The sequence below is a fragment of the Peromyscus eremicus genome, chromosome 2 (assembly GCF_949786415.1).
Source record: "Peromyscus eremicus chromosome 2, PerEre_H2_v1, whole genome shotgun sequence".
NCBI classification, from domain to species: domain Eukaryota; kingdom Metazoa; phylum Chordata; class Mammalia; order Rodentia; family Cricetidae; genus Peromyscus; species Peromyscus eremicus.
Window position 1 is genome coordinate 131504260 of NC_081417.1, and position 25862 is coordinate 131530121.

At 42.6% G+C, this 25862-nt stretch overlaps 3 pseudogenes; all 3 read right to left on the minus strand.

Moving 5' to 3' along the window:
• Positions 1-1088: 1088 nt before the first annotated feature.
• Positions 1089-2082, minus strand: LOC131905122 (olfactory receptor 2A12-like; annotated as a pseudogene).
• A 13817-nt stretch (positions 2083-15899) lies between these two features.
• On the minus strand, positions 15900-16893 carry LOC131905123 (olfactory receptor 2A12-like; annotated as a pseudogene).
• Positions 16894-22299: 5406 nt separating this feature from the next.
• LOC131904875 (olfactory receptor 2A12-like) lies at positions 22300-23296 on the minus strand (annotated as a pseudogene).
• Between the last annotated feature and the right edge of the window lie 2566 nt (positions 23297-25862).

Sequence of the window (25862 nt, forward strand, 5' to 3'; positions counted from 1 at the left end):
CAATAATAATGAGGATTAACTATAAATGAAAGGTACCCATTATTCAAAAATATGTGACCCCAGAATAAAACTGGAGGGCCTGAGGCCTCCTTAGGAAAGAATAGTTCAGGCACTAAATCAGAGAAGAATCTTCTATTGGTCAGGTAAGAGCTACTGTGAAGATGAGAGGCAATCCATACCCACCACCAGGAAATGGTAGAAAGGAGCCAGCAGTCAGCAGTCAACAGTTGGACATGCCCTTGGCTTCTGCTTTTGAGGAGAAAATTTGGGAAGGCTCTGAGGAGAATCCAGCTTTCTTCATTCCAGAGTGGTCATTGGAGAGATGATGTCATCATGTTTCTCATCGACTACACTGAATTTATGTGTGAAGTTTGTTCTCTGAGTTATATTACTGCTGTTCCACAATCTATCAGCTTACTTCTGGCATGAAAACACACACTGTGTTAGCATATAGGACTCAGCCTTCTGCTGTCTCTACTATCATGTTATCCACAGTTAGCATGTTTTGTGTTGGTTTATAGCTACACTGTTATTTTCTAGGAAATATAGCAGGTTACATATTGCATACTACTTGCTGTCTTCTAAGTAGAGCAGCCAACATATCAGACAATGGCTACAGAGTGGGTATTTCTTATCTCCAAACAAAAACTTTCTACCTCCTGCTGTCAGGCTAGACCATACTACTTGCTTTAGCCAAAAGAATATGTGGAGAGAGAAGCAGGTCACTCTTGAGAAGCTGAGACATTGTGAGTTTGTCCACTGTTTCTTTCCTTCTGTTCTAGGATGACATGTTGGATGTAAGATTTCTACTTCAGGATGGATGTGAGAGGTCAGAAGATCATTTCCAACCTACAGCTAAGATAGAACAAAAAATGGGTCATTGTAGCTATGATCAAGTAAGATTACTGAGGTGTTTGGAATTGTACCTTAGTGTAGCCTGTCAATCAATATAGCCACATTGGTTTCACTGTTTCTTGTTCCAAGTACAACACTAGTTCATTTGCAAAGGTCAGTTACAATTTATAAAGACACTCTGCCTTCCTTAAATACTCAATACTTCAATCGAGCTTCTCCTAGCTCCTGGTTCTCTAGTCCACCCTACCATGCCCCATCACCTTGAGAAATGCCCTCTTGATGTCTTTGTTCCGAAGACTGTAGACCACAGGGTTGAGCAAGGCTGTGAAGGCATTGTAAAAGAGTGAGATCTGCTTGTCTCGATCAGGGGAATAGCTGGAGTTGGGTCTCATGTAGATGTAAGTGGCTGGAACATAGAAGAGTGTGACCACAGTCAGGTGGGAGGCACAGGTAGAGAAAGCCTTGCAACGGCCCTGGGTGGACTTGATCTTCATAACTGCCATGGCAATATGAATGTAGGAGGTCACAATGAGAGAAATTGGAATAAGACCCATAAAAATACTCAAGAGTTGGTCCACCATCTCAATGATATGGGTATCCATACAAGCCAGGCTACGCACTGAAGGACCTTCACAGAAGTAGTGGCTGATCTTGTTGGGCCCACAATATGGCAGACTCATGGTGAAGAAAGTATGTAACAAGGCAGAGAGAAAACCACAGACACAAGACCCAGCTGACAACCGTATGCACAGTCCGCAGTTGAGAATGACAGTATAACGCAGTGGGTAGCAAATGGCCACATATCTGTCATAAGCCATAACAACAAAGAAGGTGCACTCAGTTATACCCAGGCCACCAAACACAAACATCTGCAGCCAGCAGCCAGCAAAGGAGATGGTCTGAGAGTGAGCAAGAAGATGCATCAACATCTGGGGCATGGTGGTGGTGACATTGCCCATATCCAACAGGGCAAGTATACAGAGGAAGAAGTACATGGGAGTGTGCAGCTGTGTGTCCAGGCAGATCAGCATGATGATGAGCCCATTGCCCAGGACTGAGCATAGGTAGATGAGAAGGAACACAATGAAGAGGATGCTGTTGGTCGTGGGGTCACTGGAGAAGCCAAGCAGGATAAACTCAGAAACCCAGCTTTGGTTCTGCCCTGGAATCATCCACATGGTGGGGCCTATAAGAGAATCACATTCATCTTTGTGTCACCTGACACATGCCTGCTATAAATGCAGAAAGGGAAGATACAGGCTAGAGAATGGCTCCAAGGTTATGAGCACTGACTGCTGTTCCAGGGACCAGCTAGTTCAGAGCTGTCTGTGCCTCCAGTCCCAGGGGATCTGACTCTCTCCTGTCACCTCCACAGGCAAGACACACATAGTGTACAAACATGTATGTAGACAAAAACCCATACACATAAAATAAAAGTCATACTTTTTAATTAAGAAAAGAAAGGCTGGGGTCTGGGTTCGAGCACACTGTTCAGTTTTTGTGCACATTTCGCAAGTTGCTGAACAGCGCAATGCCTCAGTCTCTTCATCTATCAAATGAGGCTGGTGACATTCATGTCTCAGGACTATGATGAATATCTAAAGCATCTCACAGAATTCCTGGAAACACCATGTAATACATGACATGTCGTGTAGAGTCTCACACTCTCATCCCATCCCTGGGAAGGCAGAGACAGGGGATCCTCACAGTCATAATCCCATGAGTAATGACAGAAGTTCACGTGTGCAGTGCACTGGAGACACTGGAGTCTTCCCAGGGAATGCTGATGGACCATGTGGATACGGGAGCAGGAAAGTCATTTCTTCCTTTTTCACTCCTACCTCCATGGACACACAAAACATCAATTCCAGGCGTACCATAGCTTTAAGTGGCAAATCTAAAACAATCAAATTTTTAGAATCAACCCAGATAAATATCTTTATCCTTTTTGGGGTAGGCAAAAATTTCTCTAAAGAGCACAAAAAAGTACATTTCGTAGAGAGGGAAAATAATGGTAATCTAGATTAAGCAAAATAGAAGTGCTCAAAGTATTTGTACAAAGAATTAGAAAAGCACAAACATAACAACAGATGCTCCGACGGAAGAGTGAACAGTATTTAAAGATCATTTCACAGGCAGCTGTCTAGTGAGCACGGATGAGGCTCAGGTCCTCAGCACCATTACTCATCTGGAAAGTTCAGGAGAACACCACAGTGCCAACACCACCCTCCTCTTCTCCATCTCACATCCCCACACACCTACCAGCATGGCCACAGTAACAGAGATCTAGTGTTGACGAGAGTAACTGGATCCGATGGGAGAGCAAATTAAAATGATCCCTTTAGTGTGTGCCTGGCTGTGTTCCCTAACGTTGAACACACTTAACGCATTGTCCAGAATACAAATATTAACTATATTTCTGAAAGAATAAGTAAACACATACACACACACACACACACAGATACATTCTAGGAAAGACATGTGAAGGAAATTTCTAAATCCTACTCAAAATAGTCTGAACTAGGGCACCACTAATATGCTAAATAAGCAAGACAACGGTTCAGGTGGGAATTGACTTTGATGGCAGTAGAAATATGAAAGAGACTTCTAGACATCCTCAGTCTTCTTTTTCCCTGCCCCCATCTCCTCTCCTAACTAGTCTACTGCTCATAAAACTCACAGCTGTCCTTCCTTTCAACCCAGGTCAGGAGCCCATCTTCTCTCCTGGCAATTCCGCATCAACATCTCCATGTGCCCCTTGCCTCTATGTTTTCCTCCTTCAGTACAATCTTTTCTTTTTATTTAATTATTTAAAATTATATTTATATAATATATTTTGATCATATCCCTCCCCTACACCAACTTCTCCCAGAAACTCTCCACCCAACTTCATATTCTTTCATCCCACTCTCTCTTTCAAGACAAAACAAAACAAACAACAGAAATCGAAAACATAAACTAAAAGAAAGACAATCAAAACAAAAACAAATCCAAGAAAAAAAATCTGTTGGCCAACTGCTCCTGAGCATGTGGCCAGCCATAGAGTGTACCTGATATGCACAGTGACACTCTATTGAAGAGAACTGATTTTCCCTTTCCTGATAGGGATCAGTTGGAAATAAGTTCTTGTTTAGGAGCAGGATTTTGTGTCCACTACCCTTTCTCAGTGCTGGACATTTGTCTTCCTCAACATATTCTTCATGTAACTGCCGGAATGGTTTTTCAAAATCTTCATATTGCTCCAATATGAAAGCATTTTACAAATTCCCATGCCCTATCATTTGAAGTGGGTGCACAGGTCATTCCTAAACCTCCTGCTCTGTGGAGACTAAGCCTCAGCACACAACAGTCTCCTCCATCTCTGCTCTCTCCACACACAAATCTCCATGCAAGCGCTCCCACTGTCCCACATGCCTCTGCATCTCCCACCTTAAGAAACTGCCTAGCTTTCATCACGGAGGGAAAACCACCTGCACTGTGTTGCCCACACTGTTGCCACAGCAGGACTCAGCTTAGCCAGAAACCTTGCCTGCTATGCTACCACCTCCCACCACTAACTCTGGTTCATCCTGAATTTCTTGTTCATTGATTAGTTACAATCTGAAGAATCCTAGAGGGGTCTGATATCAATTTTGATACCAAACGACTTGGACAAGTTCTTTGTTACTCTTTTATTAACTGAAACCCCCGACAACTAATGAAGAATTGTGTCTGAAGGAGTATAGCTGTATGGGTGATTTCCTAACTTTTGCAACAGTAGAAAAGAACTAATATTTACTTGGATCATTTATATATTCCAGGAAATGTTGCACTAACTTTAGTTTAACATCACAACAGTTCACAGAAGGAAGTATTTTTACCTGTGTGTTGTAGGTGAACACCTAAGGCCTGGAGAGAGGTTTGTTTCAGATTGTAAGCTCAGCATGGGAGAAGTGGGGGTTTAGGTGGTGTGTCCTCAGAGCCTGGTTCTCAATTACCTTCTCTGCTTCTGGCGCACAGGCTCTGAAGTGGGGAGTTGAGGAAGGCAAAGTCTTCACATTGTCCATCTACTTGAGCTTATTGAGACTCAGCACAGGCCAGAGCCCTCCTAGAACAGAGCTGGATGGCTAGCCACAGACTAGCTCTCCTGATGAGATTTCCCCTCCTGTCTGAATGTGGAGACCCTGAGATGTACTGAAAGTAGAAGGATCCAAGGAGAGAGGATTTGAAGTATGATTTCTATGGCATAGGACATTTAGTGATCCACAGCATGGTATGGTTTACTTTGCTTACAGTGTCTAAGTAGGAGAGCAGCTCAATTCTATGAGCCAAGGACTAATAAAGACATCAGGATTTAGTGGCAAGCCAGAAAAAGCTACATGTATTAGCCTCAGCCTACAAAATCCAAATCTGGAAGGTTTAAGATCAGGAGTCCTAGGATATACACAACTATATAGCAAGATTAAGGCCAGGTTGGCTACAGCGGACAAACCAAAGGAAAAAAAATCATGATTGCTCTGCCCACAAAGTGCATCAAGCTGTGACTCTGTGGTGTGGTCAAAGACACTGGCCATCACTTTCTGCCTCACTTGGGATCTTTTAGCTTAGGACTCCATATTCTTTATGTCTCAACTTGATTTGCAACAAAAAAACTCTCTGTAAATATTTATTAAATTAACAAATGGACAAAGGAAGAAGGAAGTAAGAACACAAGGTGGAGAAAGAGAGGAAAGAAGAGCAGGCAATGAGGGAAGAGATCTGGGGAATTTGAGATGTAACACAGAGGACCTGAGATGGAGGGCTTGACTAATTATTACCTCTAGACCCACTTGCCTGAACCCCACCCACAAGCCAAGCACCAGTGACCATCTTACCACTTGTAAATCCAGGGAATGTGTCCCTGAGTGGCAGTTTTTTGCCTGTATGAGGTACTTACATAAAGCAACTGAGTCCAGAGAGTTGGGATTCTAGGCAGCTCATCCCAGAAAAATTCCAAGGTGCTGTAGAGTTTGAGAGACTGAATATCTCATTTCCTCTGCAAATAGGCCAGCTGGGATCACTGAAGATGGTCCCTATAAAACCCTGCTTAACAAAGGCAAGCTCAGACATCTTCACCTCTTCCCAGTGGGACCAGATGCTGACTCCTCTCTGAGCCTCCCCCAGAGAGCTGGGAAAGGACCATTTCTGTTCCCAGTAGGGATGCTAAGATGATCCCTGGATGCTGTCAACAAGAGCACTTCAGTGAGACCCTTGGGGGGCAGAGCAGGAGGAAACAACCCACAGGAGGAGGAGTGGTGACCTGTTCCCTTCTCTAGACTAATTGGGGAATAAGAGCAGCTCAGAGAAGAGGAAGTAGGACCTGGTCACCTGAGACACAGGTCAGGGACTTGAGTTCTCATGCTGATTCTTCTTTTATAGCACAAACCCTGAGCCTGACACTCAATGAGATTATGCTTGACTCACACTCCTTTCTTCCTCAACCACCTTGGGGCAATCACGGTCCTCTCTTCTGCTGTGCAATACCTGAACAAGTTGATCAGCCACTCTGGTGCTAATGAAGAGTCAACAACTATCGGGTCTGGAGGGTGGGTATGAGAAAAAGTGGATGTGCTGCTTTTGCGGAACACCCAGTTTGTTTCTAAGCACACATGTGTCAGCTCACAACAATGTATATCTTCAGTTCTAAAGGATCTGGTACCCTCGTCTGACTCAGGGACCAGGCATGCATGTGCTGTTCATACATACATGCGGGAAACGGTCATATAAATAAACAAGCAAACAAAAGGAGTCAACCATAGCTACATGGAAGTCAGCAGTAACATCTGCATGCTAGTGGGGTGAGAAAACACTCATACGGCTCATGTCTCTTAGATACAAATAAGGATTTGGGTCCAAATATATCAAGTTCTGGAGCATGTTCTGTCTAACTTGCTGTTATTTGTTTTTCTGCCTCAGTTTCGTCTTCTGTAGAATTCCAATAGTAGCCTCTTCCCTTCTATGATGGCTAGTGGATAAATGTGATGATGTCAGCACCCTGCCACATGTTATGGCCAGTGTTCCATGACCTGGAATCTCTATCCCCGCCTTCTGTCTGTCTTTGTTTCCTAAGGATTCAGAAGGAGAAGACAGGACTATAAAGTCTTCCTGTAGAGAGTGATTGATTGACAAGGGTTTAGAATTCCTGTGAGCTGCTCCTTAAACACAGCCAACAGTAACAGTTAATTTTAAAACGACAACTAAATAAATTGTACAGGAAACAAAGGCAGAGTGTCTAGCAATGTGGCTCAGCTGTATAGCACCTGAGTAAATAGAATGCTCGAGGCTAGAGTGTGAGTCATGGCACTAATAAAAGTGAAGCAACACAGGCTCTGAACTCTGCACAGCCTGGTGAGCACCGCCACTGTCCTGTGCCCTGTGCTCCAGCAGCTGTTTACTGTGGCGCCTTTGCTGCTTGAAACACTGAACAATGACACGTGATCTCAACTGCTGTTCAGAGGCATGTGTTGCCACCATGACACTGCCATGATGGGTGGATTTGCACCTTAGTAATTGGCCATCAGCACCAATCAGAAGCGCCTTGACACAGCCCTGACCCCTGCAGTGCTGTTACTCAGCCTTGTCCCACAGCTCTGACCCCAACTCTTCCCAGTCCTGTTGTTGGTCCTCATCAGCTCTGGAGAGGCAGTGGAGTCCAGGCAGAGGTTCTTCTCCACAGGGATAGACAAGGAGACAGGTTCAGAGAGAAGCAGACAGAACCCACTGAGTGTCACATATAGAAACAGCCACCTTTCTCTGTTGGGTTTAGTCTTGGATTTTTTATTATAGATTCATAGCGAGGAGCTCAAGGGAGACACACACACACACACACACACACACACACACACACACACACACAAACACACATTAAATTAGATATGGATGTCAGTAACATGGCCGAAAAGCAGTCACAGGATGGGGACAGAATTTGGAAAAATTGAAGAATTCCAAAGTCCCACAAAAAGTATATTTGATATCTGGCAAAAGAAAAAGACAGAAGAGTGAAAACAAAAAACAAAAAACCTAGGGGCAGGGAGGATATTACACCCTTTAGGTGAAGACTAAAATGATAAGCAGACTTAACAGAGCCTCATTGCTGCCCTAAGAGACTGCAGTACCAAGATGTTTTTCAAACATGGCCCTACCTGTCCATTGCCTTGATAATGTACAATGACCCAGAAAAATCTTAGTGATTTGGCAATGATCACCCATCTAGTGAATGGTAGAACCAACTCCAGGACCTGGCCACATACCCTTTGAGTGAGGCTGAATCTGCCATGTCTATAACATGCTTGACTGTTTGAGTTCAAGCTAATGACAGTACTTGTGGTCTAAAAAAACCACTCCTGCTCTTCAGAGCTGGGCCTACTCCATGGTGGTCATGAGACCACCCTAGAGGTCAACATGAAGGAAAAGTCAAAGTTTAGAGGTTTCCATCTGCACCAGGTGAACCCACAGGCCTAAAGGAGAAGATGGCAAGCTTGGAGGAAGTAGAAGCAGATCCACAGCTCTTACATCCAAGGACTCCTTAATTGGTCCCCCATAGGCAATGCTTCATTAATGGACCATGTGAGAACTGGATCATTTGGTAAAATGCGTAGTTCACATGGTTTTCTGGTTTATATCCAGAGAAGGAAGTGAAGATGACCATGACAATCAGTAAGAGGATGGCCAGGAAAGGGTGGACAGGGTGTCTTCAGAGAATGCCATCACATCCATTCACTTCTTCGTAGCCTGTCCTCTTGATGACACCTTTTATGAGAATTCACATGGGATAAAAACATTTTCACATTTTTTCCAATTCCTAAGGTTACCCACAGATCTCTCCACACTTATTCTCTCCAATTTTACAATTATATTCCATGGGTATTCACAACCATGTAACCAACCCATAGGCCACAATGCACTCATGAATATAGACTCTTATCTGGAAGACATTTCTCCTTCCAAGAAAAGGGATAACCAAATGTCCTGCACAGTGTTCTCTTCCCTGGATTGATTTCTCCTCACCACTGTTTTCAGCACATCCCAGACACAGCATACAGTGCTCTACTGTCCACTTTCATAGCATGAGTTTGTTCCTCTTCCTCAATACAACATAGAGAACTGCCCTTGGGGACCACAGACTCAGGCTGTGGAAAGGATGTAGCCACAGTAAACCACAAGAGCCGTTTGCTTGTATAGGCTATTTGTGCCTTTGTGGACTACTAGAGATATCTGTGGGTACACACTGACATTTGATTATGCCAGCTTTGAGACCCAGTAATTGGGTGCTCAGTTAATTATGGGTACAGATGGGAAAAAAATGATAAAATGAAACAGAAGTGTTGTGGAACAATCTTTTTTATACTATGAATATTTATTAATCTCATTGCCTAATAAAGAGCTGATGGCCAATACTTAGGCTAGATTTTGGGGGAGAGAGGATTCTGAGAAGAGAAAGAGAAGAGTCCCAGGAGTCTCAGGAGTCTCATGGAGATGCAGAGGTAACAGGAAATCCATACTGGGATAAGGTACTGAGCCTCATGGTAAAACATAGATAAGAACATGGGTTAATTTAATATGTAAGAGCTAGTTAGTAACAAGCCTAAGCTATTTGCCAATCATTTATAATTAATAATAAATCTCTGTGGTTACTTGGGAGCCAGCTGGTGGACAGAGCTGACCGTTGATCCCAACGAAAAGCTCTGCTTCCACAGAAGAATTTTCATCCATTAAAATATATTGTTTATACATACACACACACACACACACACACACACACACACACACACAAATGGTCCTGAGTTCGCATGATCATTTAAAGGCTTGTGGTTTACATAATAGAAGACTATATTGCTAAGATGTCAATACATTCCAAACAAATACATAGTTTCAATGTACCTCTAGCATGATCCTAGCAGTCATACTTTTGAAACTGCCAAATGGATCCTAAAGTTCAATGGAAAGTGCAGGGGTACCAGAAGAGGCCTGTGGTGGTTTGAATATGAATGGCCCCATAGGCTCATATATTTGAACACTTAGTCATCAGATAGTGGAACTCTTCGGAAGGATTAGAAGGATTAGGAGGTGTGGCCTTGTTAGAGGAAGTGTGTCACTGGAGGTGGGCTTTGAGGTTTCAAAATTCCATGTCAAGACCAGTGTCTCTTTGCCTGTGGATCAAGATGTAGCAATCATACTACTCCAGTTCCCATGAGTGTTGTTAGTCTTTCTAGTTGGAATTCCTTTTGGGACTACCAGCTCCCAAATAATGACATGGAGACTTCTTATTAATTATGAAAGCTTGGACTTAGCTTAGGTTTATTTCAAACTAGCTCTTATAACTTAAATTAACCCATTTCTGTTCATCTGTTTTGCCATATGGCTTGTTACCTCTTCTCAGTACCATATGTCTGTCTCCTTCATTGTTTCACTGGTGAATCCCCCATGCCAGATTCTAATCCAGACTTCCTATATCTGCCTGGAAGTCCCACATACCCTCTCCTGCCTAGCTATTGCTCATTCAGCTCTTTATTATACCAATAAGAATAAAACAGTGACACATTTTCATACAATATGATCAAATATCCTGAACCATTTCCCCCTTTTTGTCTAAATAAAAAGGAAAGACTTTAACTTTGACATAGTAAAAGTATATACAAGAAGAACAATTATCAGTTAAAATTGCATTTACAATGTCCAGTCCATTTGGGCCTGCCCCAACTTGCTATGCCAGCCTGTGTTGAATACCCAAGGGAGGCCTTACCCCCTATGAGGAGTGAGTGGGGGTGGGATGGGGCAGGTAGGTGGGGAGCTGAAGAAGGGGAGTGAGGGGGAACAGTGGGCAGTATGTAAAATGAAAAAAACTTTAAATAAACAAGTAAATCTTAGAAAAAAAGTAATAAAGACCTGATTTGACTAGGAGACATGTCCTGAAATATCTTGGCTGCAGACATGAAGTAAGAAACCAAGAAAAAGTATAAGTCAGGTGATGTATAAGCTTATCTCTCGACATGGGAACAGCTCAGAATGGATGAGGTATGATAAATCTTTTTAGTGAAAGAGCCCTCATGATTTATTATTAGATGCAATCCTTTCACATGACATTGATGGACATTTATATTACAATTTGGTTATATAGTCCAAACAGACATATAAAGTTGACAGATGTCTTTTCCCTGCTCAAACATAGAAAAAAAAAATCACCTTTAGCTGACTTGTGCATACCACACATTCCATACCTGTATTAATGTAGATATGTATATTACCTTTAAAAGTTTATGTGTTTTCACAACAAAAGGACCAGACCAGATGCCAATGAAGAAGACAAGTAGCCCAGGTGATCCACCCTCTCATAATGCCTCTGTTGCAATTTCTTCAAAAATATGCATCCAGAATAACTTCAAAGCTGCTAGCTGAGTGGTCCAGCCTCACAGACTACTCCAATGAGGACTTCAGCTCAGCTCTGTACTCTTTCCCCATCACACAAAGACTAAACAACAAATAAAACAGTTAGTTCTCCCAGGAGTTGACCATTATCTCAATTTTCTCAGGGACCCCTAAAATTGTTGTCGCCCCTAGCCAACATGAAGCAGTCTAGAGAACATGATGCCCACATTCCCAAGAGTGAGGGGCAGGGTTTTTGTTGTAGAATATTATTTTAAGGTTTTTCGATTTTCCAGGGTCCAAGGGGACTTTGCTATGTCCGGCATGGGATATTAGGGAAAACAGTCTACATACACTATGTTCTTATGTCTGTTAACTTTATTCCTCTGAGAAAAAATTACATCAATTCAGCTATAGTTCCACCAGGCATTCAAGGCAGGAATAACTCTAGACCTACCAAGCTCTATATCCGTCTACTTTATTTCTCTGGAATGAAATCTTGTCTCCATAACTACAGTTCTGTCCAGTTCCCTAGCTCATAGTCCAGCTAACGACTAAATTCCTATGCTTTCAGCCTCATCTTCATCCTCTGTATCCTCTTTCTCCATCTAAGCTACTCTCTACTCCTGGCACTCAGAAAACTCTACTTGAGATCTGCTTACCCTCTATGGAACCTCTTCATCCTTTCTTCTCTCTTGCCATGCTGTTCTCTCTCTGTCTACAGAAAATGCTTGCCTTTTCTTTCCCTGGGCACCTTGTTCCCTGCCTCCTCAGGAATGCTATTTTATCTCTCACCTTGATATGTAAAAACCTCTTTTGTTTTTAGTCAAAATGCTCTAGAGAACCACTAGGCCTCCTCAAGGCTAGAGGATGGTCTGAGCTTCACTAGCACAGGAAACAAATCTATGCATCTCCCAACACTTGTCTCCTAAGCTCAGCAGGGCAGTTAGTAACTTAGTAGGTTCAGCAGGTCTGGGGAGCTGAACTGTTAGGTCTGGGCACACAAGGATTTCATAGCAGAAGACAGCTGAAATATTAAAGGCTGGGTAACACCAAATACTCATAATAAATGGCTTTGCCTTTTGACAGACCTTGGCCGGTCAAAGTTCAGCTTTAATACACAGCTGAATCTCTATGATATGTTCTTGCGGCCCGCAAGAAAGGTTGTTACTTTTGTTTATGTTGCATTTGTTTAACTCTGTGAAACTGTGTTACTGTGCCTTTCTAAAACACCTGGTGGTCTAATAAAGAGATGAATGGCCAATAGCGATGCAGGAGAGAGAAATAGATGGGGCTGGCAGACAGAGAGGATAAATAGAAGGAGAAATCTGGGAGAATAAGAAGGAGTGAGAATAGGAGGAGAGGAAGCTAGGGGGTCAGCCACCCAGCCACACAGCCAGCCATGGAGTAAGAGTGAAAGTAAGATATACAGAAGTAAGAAAAGGGAAAAGCCCAGAGGTAAAAGATAGATGGAATAATTTAAGTTAAGAAAAGTTGACTAGAAATAAGCCACGCTAAGGCCGGGCATTTATTAGTAATAACAAGACTCTGTATTTATTTGAAAGCTGGGTTGAGGGCCCTCAGAGACCAAAGAACAAAGAGCCAAAAGAAAAAAGCAAAAACAACCAACTATAGTTTTTGTCATTTGATGGGTTGTGGATGTTAATCATTGTTTAGGGGAGTTGATTGCAAGTTGTTATTGGTCATGGTTAGGATAAAAACTAAAAAACCAAAATTAGATTCAGGGATCTCCTTCTGAAAAGATAAAAAAGGGGGACATAGGAATGGTAGAATAAAAAGGTGGATTACTGAATCTACTTTTAAACTAGAAAGCAACTATTAATCACAGATATTTTACATTGGTATGGATTTTTGTATATTAATGTAAATTTAAAGTTAGAACATACTGCATATACGTTTCTACTCTTGTTGAAGAGATTTTTGTATATTGAAACAAATTTAAGGTTATTTTGTTTTAACATACTGTATGTATCTACCATTGTTTAAGGTATTGTAGCTATGCAGCTCATTAAAAAATGTAATGTATAGTTCTAGTCCTTGAAAGTTATTATAAACTATTTAAGATACTAATTCAATGCAGGTTAGTGGTTAGTCATCTATAACAATCAAACTTGTAGTCATGTTAGGTATGTTTTCAAGGTCAAACAGAGGTATATTTTAGATACGTAGGTGGTCTTCAAACACTTCAAAGACCTACTTAATTTGGCATTTTAAATGTTTTCATAGCATAAGGCTTTTTATGACAATGAGATATGTCTGTTCCTGGCAGCACCAATCTACTTCAAAATGGATAATGGGCATTGAAGAACCTCCATATGGAGTTTGCTTTCACTGTGGCAAATTTAGCCACTCAGCAAGAAACTTTCCTTGCCTTAACTGCTCACAGTATGCTGTCCAAATTGGACAAGCAGGACACAAAAGAACATGACTACCAAACTTTGCCAAGACAAGATAGGACAGTCCTTCAAAAATTCCTGCTTCACAGAAAAGTTTGTCAGATAGTCTAGGCCTGTAGGCCAAAAATGGATGCCCCAAGGTTGCAGAGGAACCTTGGGTGACTCTCCAGACAGCCAGTTGTCCTTGTCATTTCTATAGTTTTAGATATTGTTTGCTCTTCATTTTCTGATTATCAGATAAAATTTTATCTCCCTTGGGTCTCTGGTGAGGGTTGAAGACTAGATAGTTATACCTTTTTATTACTAGGTAGTTATACCCATGTTTTCTTTGTTACTATATTCAGAAAAGAAACTTAGAAAAGAGATGCAAAGTTTATGAGGTTGAGAGACTTAAAAGCTCATGTTGTTTTTCTAAGAAAATGTTTTAAGGTCTAAAAGATATTTTTAGGTAATTCAGGTTATGATAGAAAGTAGTTTAGGTATAAAACTTTAGACTCCTCAAGATAGGATAGATAATAATTTCTCTGAATTTGCCAAATACTAATGGACTAGACATTGTAAATGTAATTTTATTTAACAATTGTTCTTATTGTATAAAGCTTTATTGTGTTAGAGTTAAACCCTTTCCTTTTTATTTAGACAAAAAGGGGCAAATGTGGGATATTTGATCGCCTTATGTGGGAGGTACCTTCTGATTGGCTTAATAAAGAGCTGAATGGCCAATAGCTTGTCAGGGGAGAATTGGCAGGACTTCCGGGGAAAGAGAGGAACTTGGGATGAATCTAGGCTCATGAGGGTGATGCCAGCAAGATGTGGAGCAAGTCAGACACACCAAAAGCAAGAGAGGTAAAATCTCACATGGCAGAGTTTACATTAATAGAATCTGTTAATTTAAGCTATAAGAGCTAGTTAGGAACAAACCCAAGATAAAGGCCAAGCTTTCATAATCAATAATAAGGCTCCATGTCATTGTTTGAGGGCTGGCGATCCAAGAAAGTCTAAAGAGGAAGTCTGACTACATACATAGATATCCACATAAAAACAAATGTAAATGGGCCCTTGCAACATGTCATACAAAATAATTCATTCAGAAAGGATCAAAATCTAAAAGTAACTTAAAAAAAACACCATGGGAATAAATTTTCATGATATTGGATCAAGAAATAATTTTTAGGTCTACTGCAAAATGACAAGAGACAAAAGTGCTTGGTCAGGTGGTGTGAAGTATGCCTTTAATTCTAGCACTCCTAGGTCAGAGATTGGAGGATCTCTGAGTTTGATGCCAGCCTGGTCTACATAGTGACTTCCAGAAGAGATGGGGCTACCTAAGAAAAATCCATCTTTATATCTTTAAAAAAGTATATGAATTGTATTATATCAAAGTAAAAACTTTTATGACACAAAGGACATCATCAAAAAAGCAAAAATTCTCCTCTGTATGGTGTCCCATCCTATAATCACAGCACTGCGAAAAAGAATGAAGAAAGATTGAAAGTTAAAGGCTATCTTCAGGAATGTGAAAAGTTCCTGGATAGCCTAGGAAATGGGAGAATTCTCGAGATATATATATATAGATAGATAGATATAGATATATATATAGAAAGAGAGATATAGATATATATATATATTGCTATGCACAGTATGCACAGTTAGCATGTTTTGTGTTGGTTTATAGGTATGCTGTTATTTTCTAGGAAATACAGCAGGCTACATAATGCATACTACTTGCTGCCTTCTAAGTAGAGCAGCCAACATATCAGACCACGACCACAGAACTTGTATTACTTCTGTCTAGACAAAAAACTTTCTGCCTGCTGCTGTCAGGATAGACCATACTACTTGCTTTGGCCAAAAGAACATGTGGAGAGAGAAGCAGGTCACTCTTGAGAAGCTGAGACATTGTGAGTTTGTCCACTGTTCCTTTCCTTCTGTTCTAGGATGACATGTTGGATATAAGCTTTCTACTTCAGGATGGATGTGAGAGGTCAGAAGATCATTTCCAACCTACAGCTAAGATAGAGCAAAAAATGGGTCTTTGTAGCTATGATCGAGTAAGATTACTGAGGTATTTGGAATTGTACCTTAGTATAGCCTGTCAATCAAGATAGCCACATTGGTTTCACAGTGGATTGTCCTAGTTATCAAGTGCTATGTTGGTCAAATGCACAGGACAGCTAAATAAAGTAAAGACGTTGTCCCTTTACCAAAAAGTGATAATCACTCCAACTTTCCCTGGATTGTGGTTAACTAATCCACCCTAACATGCCCTATCACCTTGAGAAATGCCCTCTTGATGTCTTTGTTTCTCAGACTGTAGACCATGGGGTTGAGCAAGGCTGTGAAGGCATTGTAAAAGAGTGAGATCTGCTTGTCTTGCTCAGGGGAATAGCTGGAGTTGGGTCTCATGTAGATGTAAGTGGCTGGAATATAGAAGAGTGTGACCACAGTCAGGTGGGAGGCACAGGTAGAAAAAGCCTTGCAGCGGCCCTGGGTGGACTTGATCTTCATAATTGCCATGGCAATATGAACGTAGGAGGCCACAATAAGGGAAATTGGAATAATACCCATAAAAACAGTCAAGAGCTGGTCTACCATCTCAATGATGTTGGTATCCATACAAGCCAGGCTACGCACTGCAGGTCCTTCACAGAAGTAGTGGTTGACTTTGTTGGGCCCACAATATGGTAGACTCATGGTGAAGAAAGTATGTAACAAAACAGAGAGAAAACCACAGACACAAGACCCAGCTGCCAACCATATGCACAGTCTCCAGTTGAGGATGACAGTATGACGCAGTGGGTAGCAAATGGCCACATATCTGTCATAAGCCATAGCAACAAATAAGGTGCATTCAGTAGCAGCCAAAGAACCAAACACATACATCTGCAGCCAGCATCCAGCAAAGGAGATGGTCTGAGAATGAGCAAGAAGATGCACCAACATCTGGGGCATGGTGGTGGTGACATAGCACATATCCAACAGGGCAAGTATACAGAGGAAGAAGTACATGGGAGTGTGCAGCTGTGTGTCCAGGCAGATCAGCATGATGATGAGCCCATTGCCCAGGACTGAGCATAGGTAGATGAGAAGGAACACAATGAAGAGGATGCTGTTGGTCGTGGGGTCACTGGAAAAGCCAAGCAGGATAAACTCAGAAACCCAGCTTTGGTTCTGCCCTGGAATCATCCACATGGTGGGGCCTGTAAGAGAATCACATTCATCTATGTGTCATCTGACACATGGCAGCTATAGAGGGAGAAAGGGGAGATACCGGCTGGTGAGATGGTTCCAAGGTTAAGAGCACTGACTGCTGTTCCAGGAAACCAGCTAGTTCAGAGCTGTCTGTGCCTCCAGTTCCAGGGCATCTGACTATCTCATCTCCACAGGCAAGAGATACACATGGTGCACAAACGTGTGTAGGCAAAAACCCATACACATAAAATAAAAAAAAAAATCTTTTTTAATTAAAAAAAAAAAAAGAAAGGATGGGTGTGGGTTCTGAGCACACTGTTCAGATTCCTTGCACACTTCTCAAGTTACTGAACCCCAGTCTCTTCATCTATCAAATGAGGCTGATGACACTCATGTCTCAGGATTGTGATGAATATCTAAAGCATCTCACAGAACTCCTGGAAACACCATGTAACACATGACATGTCGTATGCAGTCTCACCATCTCACTCCATCCCTGGGAAGGAAGAGACAGGGGATCTTCACAGTAAGAGGCTTCTAGCTACACCAACTGAAATGACAAGCACTGGGGTCAACTAAGAGATCCAATCTCAATGAATAAGGTGAGAGCAATTGAGGAAGGTTCCCCTGTCAGTCTTTGAACACACACCACAGACATATGCAAAAGAGAGTAAACATTAGGCCGGGTGGTGGTGGTGCATGCCTTTAATCCCAGCACTCAGGAGGCAGAGGCAGGCGGATCTTTTTGAGTTTGAGGCTAGCCTGGTCTACAGAGCGAGATCTAGGAAAGGTGCAAAGCTACACGGGAAAACCCTGTCTCGAAAAACCAAGAGAGAGAGAAAGAGAGAGAGAGAGAGATAGAGAGAGAGAGAGAGAGAGAGAGAGAGAGAGAGAGAGAGAGAGAGAGTAAACAGTAAATGGAGAAGACAGAACACATGTCATTCAGACACAGGCCCTCACACATACTGTCCCATGAGTAATGACAGAAGTTCACGTGTGCAGCGCACTGGAGACACTGGAGTCTTCCCAGGGAATGCTGATGGACCATGTGGATACGGGAGCAGGAAAGTCATTTCTTTCTTTTTTACTCCTACCTCCCTCTGCACACAGACAATCAATTCTGGGTATACTGAGGGTTTGAGTTTAATCTAAAGCAAACGATTTTTGGAATCAAATTGATAAATATATTTACCATTTTAAGGGAAACAAAAGTAAGACTTCTTTAAAAGAGCACTTTCATTATAGGGAAAAATAATAATCTAGCATAAGCAAAGTGAGTACTCAAAATACTTGTACAAAGAATTAGAAAAACACAAACATAACAACAGATGCTCCGATGGAAGAGTGAACAGTATTTAAAGATCATTTCACAGGCAGCTGTCTAGTGAGCACGGATGAGGCTCAGGTCCTCAGCACCATTACTCATCTGGAAAGTGCAGGAGAACACCACAGTGCCAACGCCACCCTACTCTTCTCCATCTCACATCCCCACACACCTACCAGCATGACCGCAGTAACAGAGATCTAGTGTTGACGAGAGTAACTGGATCCGATGGAGAGCAAATTAAAACAATCCCCTTAGTGTGTGCCTGGCTGTGTTCCCTAACGTTGAACACACTTAATGCATTGCCCAGCAATGCAAATGTCAACTACAGTTCTGAAACAATGTGTTAAACACAAAGGCACATAGAAACACATGCTCAGGGAAAGACATGTAAAGGAAATGTCCAAACACTATTCACAATAGTCCGAATTAAGGCACCACTCATACACTAACCACCAAAACAATGGTTAAGGTGGGAATTGGTTTTCATGGCAGTAGAAATATGAAAGAGACTTCTAGACATCCTCAGTCTTCTCTTCCCCTGTCCCCATCCCCTCTCCTGACCAGTCTACTGCTCATGACACTCACAGCTGTCCTTCCTTTCAACCCAGGTCAGGAGCCCATCATCTCTCACAGCAGTTCTGCATCAGCATCTCCACCTACCCTTTGCCTCTGTTTTCCTCCTCAATACAGTCTTTTCTTTTTCTTTAATTTTAAAAAATTATTTTTATATACTATACATTGAACATGTCTCTCCTTTCTCCAACTTCTCCCAGACCCTCTCCACCCAATCTCATGTTCTTTTCCCTCCCACACTTTCTTTCAAGACAAAACAAAGCAAAAGAAACTACAGGGGAAAAAAAACCTAAGAGAAAGAAAATCAAACAAACAGACAAAAAAATACCAAACCAAAACCAAATCCATGGAGTCAGTCTCCTGTTGGCCAACTGCTCCCAAGCATGTGGCCAGCCATAGAGTGTACCTGATATGCGCAGTGACACTCTATTGAAGAGAACTAATTTTATCTTCCCTGATAGGGATCAATTGGGAATAAGTTCTTGTTTAGGGGTAGAACTTTGTGTCCACTTCCCTTTCTCAGTGCTGGGCATTTGTCTTCCTCAACATGTTCTTCATGTGCCCCCTGTAGTGGTTTTTTCAAAGTCTTCATATTGTTCCTGTCTGGTCCCTGCTGGAAGCCTTCTAAACCCTGTCATTTGAGGCAGGTTCACAGGTCATTCCTAAACCTCCTGCTCTGTTGAGACTAAGCCTCAGCACACAGCTGTCTCCTCCATCTCCTGTATGAACAAAATCCCCATGCTTACTCCCAGTATTCTGCATGCCTCTGCCTCTCTCATATTAGGAAATTCCTAGCTTCTCATCATGGAGGGGGACCACCATGTTCACTGTGTTGCCCAATGGTGGCCACAGCAGGACTCAGATAGACCAGGAAGCCTTCCCTGTTGTGCTACAACCTCCCTCGCTAACACTTGTAGGACACACCCTGCATTTTTTGTTCACTGACTGGTTGCAATCTGAGGAATCCTAGGGTGTCTGATATCAATTTTGATATCAAAAACACTTGGACAAACCCTTTGTTTCTCTCTTGTTAACTGAAACCCCACACAACTAAGGAAGAATTATCTCTGAAGGAGTATGGCTGTAATAATAAAAAGCAACTAATTTATTTTGGATAATTTACATATGCCAGCTATTTTTGCACTAAATTTAGTTTAACAGTTCACTGAAGGAAGTATTCTTACCTGTGTGTTACAGGTGAACACCTAAGGCCTGGAGAGAGGTTTGTTTCAGATTGCAAGCTCAGCATGGGAGAAGTGGGGTTTAGGTGGTGTGTCCTCAGAGCCTGGTTCTCAGTCACCTTCTCTGCTTCTGGCACACAGGTTCTGAAGTGGGGAGGAGAGGAAGGCAAAGTCTTCACATTGTCCATCTACTTGAGCTTATTGAGACTCAGCACAGGCCAGAGCCCTCCTAGGATGGAGCTGGATGACTAGCCACAGACCAGCTCTCCTGGTGAGATTTCCCCTCCTGTCTGAATGTGGGAGGCCCTGGGGTTTACTGATAGTAGAAGGATCCAAGGAGAGAGGATTTGAGGTGTGATTTCTATGGCATTGGGACAACATTTGGTGATCCACAGCCTGTCATGTTTTCCCAGCCCAGTGGTCTCTGATTTCATCTACACTGTCCCAACAGGACGGTGACCCAATTCTGAGACCAGGACTCACCAATAAAGACATCAGAATTGAGTTGCTGGCCAGAAAAAGCTACATGTGTTAGCCCCAACCTAAAAAGCCCAGATCTAGAAGGTTTCAAATCAGGGGTTCTAGGATATATTCCACTGTATAGCAAGATTAAGGCCAAGCTAGGCTACGGCAGACTAACCACCCGCACCCAAAAGAAAACAAAACAAAACAATCATGATTGCTCTGCCCACACAGTGCATCAAGCTGTGACTCTGTGGTGTAGGAAGACTCCTACAAAGACATTGACCATCACTGCTCTCTCAGGCACACGGCTTTCTGCTTCACTTGAGATCTTTTAGTTTAGAACTCCATATTCTTTATGTCTCAACTTGATTTGCAACAAAAAAAACTCTCTGTAAATATTTATTAAATTAATAAATGAACAAAGGAAGAAGGAAGTAAGAACACAAGGTGGAGAAAGAGAGGAAAGAAGAGCAGGCAATGAGGGAAGAGATCTGGAGAGTTTGAGATGTAGCACAGAGGACCTGAGATGGAGGGCTTGACTAATCATTACCTCTAGACCCACTTGCCTGAACCCCACCCACAAGTCAAACACCAGTGACCATCTTACCACTTCTAAGTCCAGAGAATGTGTCACTGAGTGGCTATTTCTTGCTCGTATGAGGAAGCCCCATAAAACGATTGAGTCCAGAGACCTGGGATTCTAGGCAGCTCAATCTCCAGAAAAATTCCAAGATGCTGTAGAGTTTGAGGGACTGAATATCTTGCTTCTTCTGCAAGTAGGCCAGCCGTGACTCTTGAAAATGGCACCTATAAAACCCTGCTTAACAAAGGCAAGCTCAGACATCTTCACCTCTTCCCAGTGGGACCAGAGGCTGAGGTTTTATGACCTGCCTCCTCTCTGAGCCTCCCCCAGAGAGCTGGGAAAGGACCATTTCTGTTCCCAGTAGGGATGCTAAGATGATTCCTGGATGCTGTCAACAAGAGCACTTCAGTGAGACCCTTGGGGGCAGAGCAGGAGGAAACAACCCACAGAAGGAGGAGTGGTGACCTGTTCCCTTCTCTAGACTAATTGGGGAATAAGAGCAGCTCAGAGAAGAGGAGGTGGGACCTGGTCCCCTGAGACACAGGTCAGGGACTTGAGTTCTCCTTCTGATTCCTCTTTTACTGCCCAAACCCTGAGCTCTGACACTCATGAGACCATGTTTGAGTCACACTCCTCTTCCTTCCTCAACTACCTTGAGGCAATCACAGTCCTTTCTTCTTTACTGTGTAATGCCTGAGCAAGTCACCCAGAACCTCTGAATTAATAAGGAGTCATCAGTAATGGGAGGGTTAGCTCTGGGAAACACAAGATTTGCTGTCCTTGCAGAAGACCCAGTTTGGTTCCCAGCACACACATGGCAGCTCACAACGTATTTGAGAAATCCACGAGATTCTGCTTAAAGAGTATCACCACCACAGAACAGGAGATGCAACAACTGTGACTGGGATGAGAGAAGGCTGGAACTGATAGAGAAACAGGTCATTATACAGAGGGGACAGCAACATGTTGGTTTTGTATTTCAATTTTTTATTTTCTTTTGGGGGGAAATTATAAGGGTGGAGGGCAGATATGGAAGGACTGGGAATAAGGTGATTGGGGTACATAATGAGCAATTCCCAAAGAACAAATAAAAAATGTTTAAAGAGAATAAATTTCTGCAGGTGTTATCCAGTAAGATTACTAAGATGTTTTGAATTATACCTTAGTGTAGCCTGTCAATCAAAACAGCCACCATGGTTTCACAGGGTTTGTCCCAATTACCAGTTACTATGTGGGTTCAAACAAATTAGTCAGTTAGATACAATAAAGACACTGTCCCTTTCTTAAACATTGAATACTCTAACTCAGCTTGTCCTGGATTCTGGCTCAGCAGTCTACCCTACTATGGCCCACCACCTTAAGAAATGCCCTCTTGATGTCTTTATTCCGCAGACTGTACACCACGGGATTGAGCAAGGCTGTAAAGGTATTATAAAAGAGTGAGATCTGCTTGTCTCGCTCAGATGAGTAGCTGGAATTGGGCCTCATGTAGATGTAACTGCATGGACCATAGAAGAATGTGACCACAGTCAGGTGGGAGGCACAGGTAGAGAAAGCCTTGCAGCGGCCCTGGGTGGACTTGATCTTGAGAATAGCCTTGACAATACGAACATAGGAGGCCACAATGAGGGAAATGGGAGAAACAACCACAAAAACACTCAAGACCAGGTCCACCATCTCAATGATGTGGGTATCCATGCAAGCCAGGCTACGCACTGAAGGACCTTCACAGAAATAGTGGTTGACCTTGTTGGGCCCACAATATGGCAGACTCATGGTGAAGAAAGTATGTAGCACAGAAAAGAAGAAACCGCAGATCCATGTGCCAGCAGCCAACCATACGCACAGTCTCCAGTTGAGGATGACAGTATAACGCAGTGGGTAGCAAATGGCCACATATCTGTCATAAGCCATAACAACAAAGAAGGTGCACTCAGTCATACCCAGGGCACTAAACATATACATCTGCAGCCAGCAGCCAGCAAAGGAGATGGTCTGAGAGTGAGCAAGAAGATGCACCAACATCTGGGGCATGGTGGTGGTGACATAGCACATATCCAACAGGGCAAGTATACAGAGGAAGAAGTACATGGGAGTGTGCAGCTGTGTGTCCAGGCAGATCAGCATGATGATGAGCCCATTGCCCAGGACTGAGCATAAGTAGATGAGAAGGAACACAATGAAGAGGATGCTGTTGGTCGTGGGGTCACTGGAGAAGCCAAGCAGGATAAATTCAGAAACCCAGGTTTGGTTCTGCCCTGGAATCATCCACATGGTGGAGGCTGTAAGAAAATCACATTCATCTTTGTGTCATCTGACACATGGTAGCTATAAATGCAGAAAGGGAAGATACAGGCTGGTGAGACACCTCAGAGGTTAAGAGCACTGACTGCTGTTTCAGGGACCAGCTAGTTCAGAGCTGTTTGTACCTCCAGTCCCAGGGGTTCTGACTCCCTCCTGTGACCTCCACAGGCAAGAGATACACATGGTGCACAAGCATGCAGGTAGGCAAAACCCCATTACTTAAAATAAATAAAAATAATACTTTTTAATTAAAAAAAGAAAGGCTAATGTGTGGGTTCTGAGCACACTGTTCAGTTTCCATGCACACGTCTCAAGTTACTGAACCCCAGTCTCTTCATCTATCAAATGAGGCTGATGACACTCATGTCTCAGGACTATGATGAATATCTAAACCATCTCACAGAAATCCTGGAAACACCATGTAACACATGACATGTCACATGCAGTCTCACATTCTCATTCCATCCTTGGGAAGGAAGAGACAGAGGATCCTCACAGTAAGAGGCTTCTAGCTACATCAACTGAAATGATGAGCACTGTGGCCAACTGTCTCAATGAATAAGGTGAGAGCAATTGAGGGAGGATCCCCTATCAGTCTCTGAACACACACACACACACACACACACACACACACACACACACACACACCACAGACATATGCAGAGGAGAATAAACAAGTAGATGAAGACAGAACACATGTCATTCAGACACAGGCCCTCACACATACAGTCCCATGAGTAATGACAGAAGTTCTCGTGTGCAATGCACTAATTCTTCCTGAATACACTGGAATCTTCACAGAGAATGCTGATGGACCCTGTGGATACGGGAGCAGGAAAATCATTTCTTCCTTTCTTAATCCTGTCTCCCTTGCACACAAACAGTCAATTCTGGTGTGTATTGTAGGTTTGGGTAGTAAATCTAAAGCAACCATTTTTTTTTTAATCAAACCTGATAACTATATTTATCATTTTACCAGGAAGCAAAAGTAAGATTTTTTTAAAGAACATAATGGTAATCTAGAATAAGGGAAAAAGAAGTATTCAAAATACTTATACAAAGAATTAGAAAAACACAAACATAACAACAGATGCTCCGACGGAAGAGTGAACAGTATTTAAAGATCATTTCACAGGCAGCTGTCTATCGAGCACAGATGAGGCTCAGGTCCTCAGCACCATTACTCATCTGGAAAGTGCAGGAGAACACCACAGTGCCAACGCCACCCTCCTCTTCTCCATCTCACATCCCCACACACCTACCAGCATGACCGCAGTAACAGAGATCTAGTGTTGACGAGAGTAACTGGATCCGATGGAGAGCAAATTAAAATGATCCCTTTAGTGTGTGCCTGGCTGTGTTCCCTAACGTTGAACACACTTAATGCATTGCCCAGCAATGCAAATGTCAACTACAGTTCTGAAACAATGTGTAAACACAAAGGCACATAGAAACACATGCTCAGGGAAAGACATATGAATGAAATATGAAGACACTATTTAAAATAGGCTGAACTAGGGCACCAACCATGCTAGTTAACAAGACAGTGGATAAGGCAGGAATTGGTTTTCATGGGAGTAGAAATATGAAAGAGATTTCTAGACATCCTGTCTTCTCTTCCCCTGTCCCCATGCCCTCTCCTGACCAGTCTACTGCTCAGGACCCTCACCGCTGACCTTCCTTTCAACCCAGGTCAGGAGCCCGTCATCTCTCGCAGCAGTTCTGCATCAGCATCTCCACGTGCCCCTTGCCTCTTAATTTTCCTCTTTCAATACAGTCTTTTTTAATTTTAATTTTTAAAGATATTCCAGTCAATATACTTAGATCATATTCTTTCCCTCCTCCAACTTCTTCCAGATCCTTCCCACCCAACTTTATGTTCTTTATCCTCCCATTCTCTCTTTCAGGACAAAAAACAACATTTTTATAAAAATTAAAGAAAAAATAAAACAAAAAATACCAAAGGAAAAACCAAACCAAACCATGGAATCAGTTTCCTATTGGCCAACTCCTCCCAGGCATGAGGGCTGCCCTGGAGTATAACTGATATGCTCAGTGACACTCTGCTGGAAAAAAACAAACAAACAAACAGATTTTACCTTTCCTAGCAGGTATCAACTGCAATAGCTTCTTGTTTAGGGGCAGGACTTGGAGTCCACTTCTTCTCACTGCTGGCCATTTGTCTGCATCAACACATTCTCCATGTGACTGCTACCTCAGTTTTTTTAAAGAAATCACATTGCTGCTATCTGGCCCCTGTTAAAATCCTTTTAAGAGCTTCAATGAACTATTATTTGAGTCAGATGCATAAGTTATTCCTAACCTGCCCGCCTGTGAAGACTCAGACTCAGTGCACAAATGTCTCCTCTGCAATCTCTCCATGCACAAATCTCCATGCAAGCACTATGAGTATCCTGCATGCCTCTCTCACACCTTAAGTCATGTGCCTAGATTCTCCTTATGGAGTGAGGACCATCTCACGCATCATGTTGCCCACACTGGAGCCACACTAGGACTTAGCTTGGCCAGGAAACCTTTCCTGTTATGCTACCAGCTCCCACCTCTAACCCAGGTAGGATACAGCT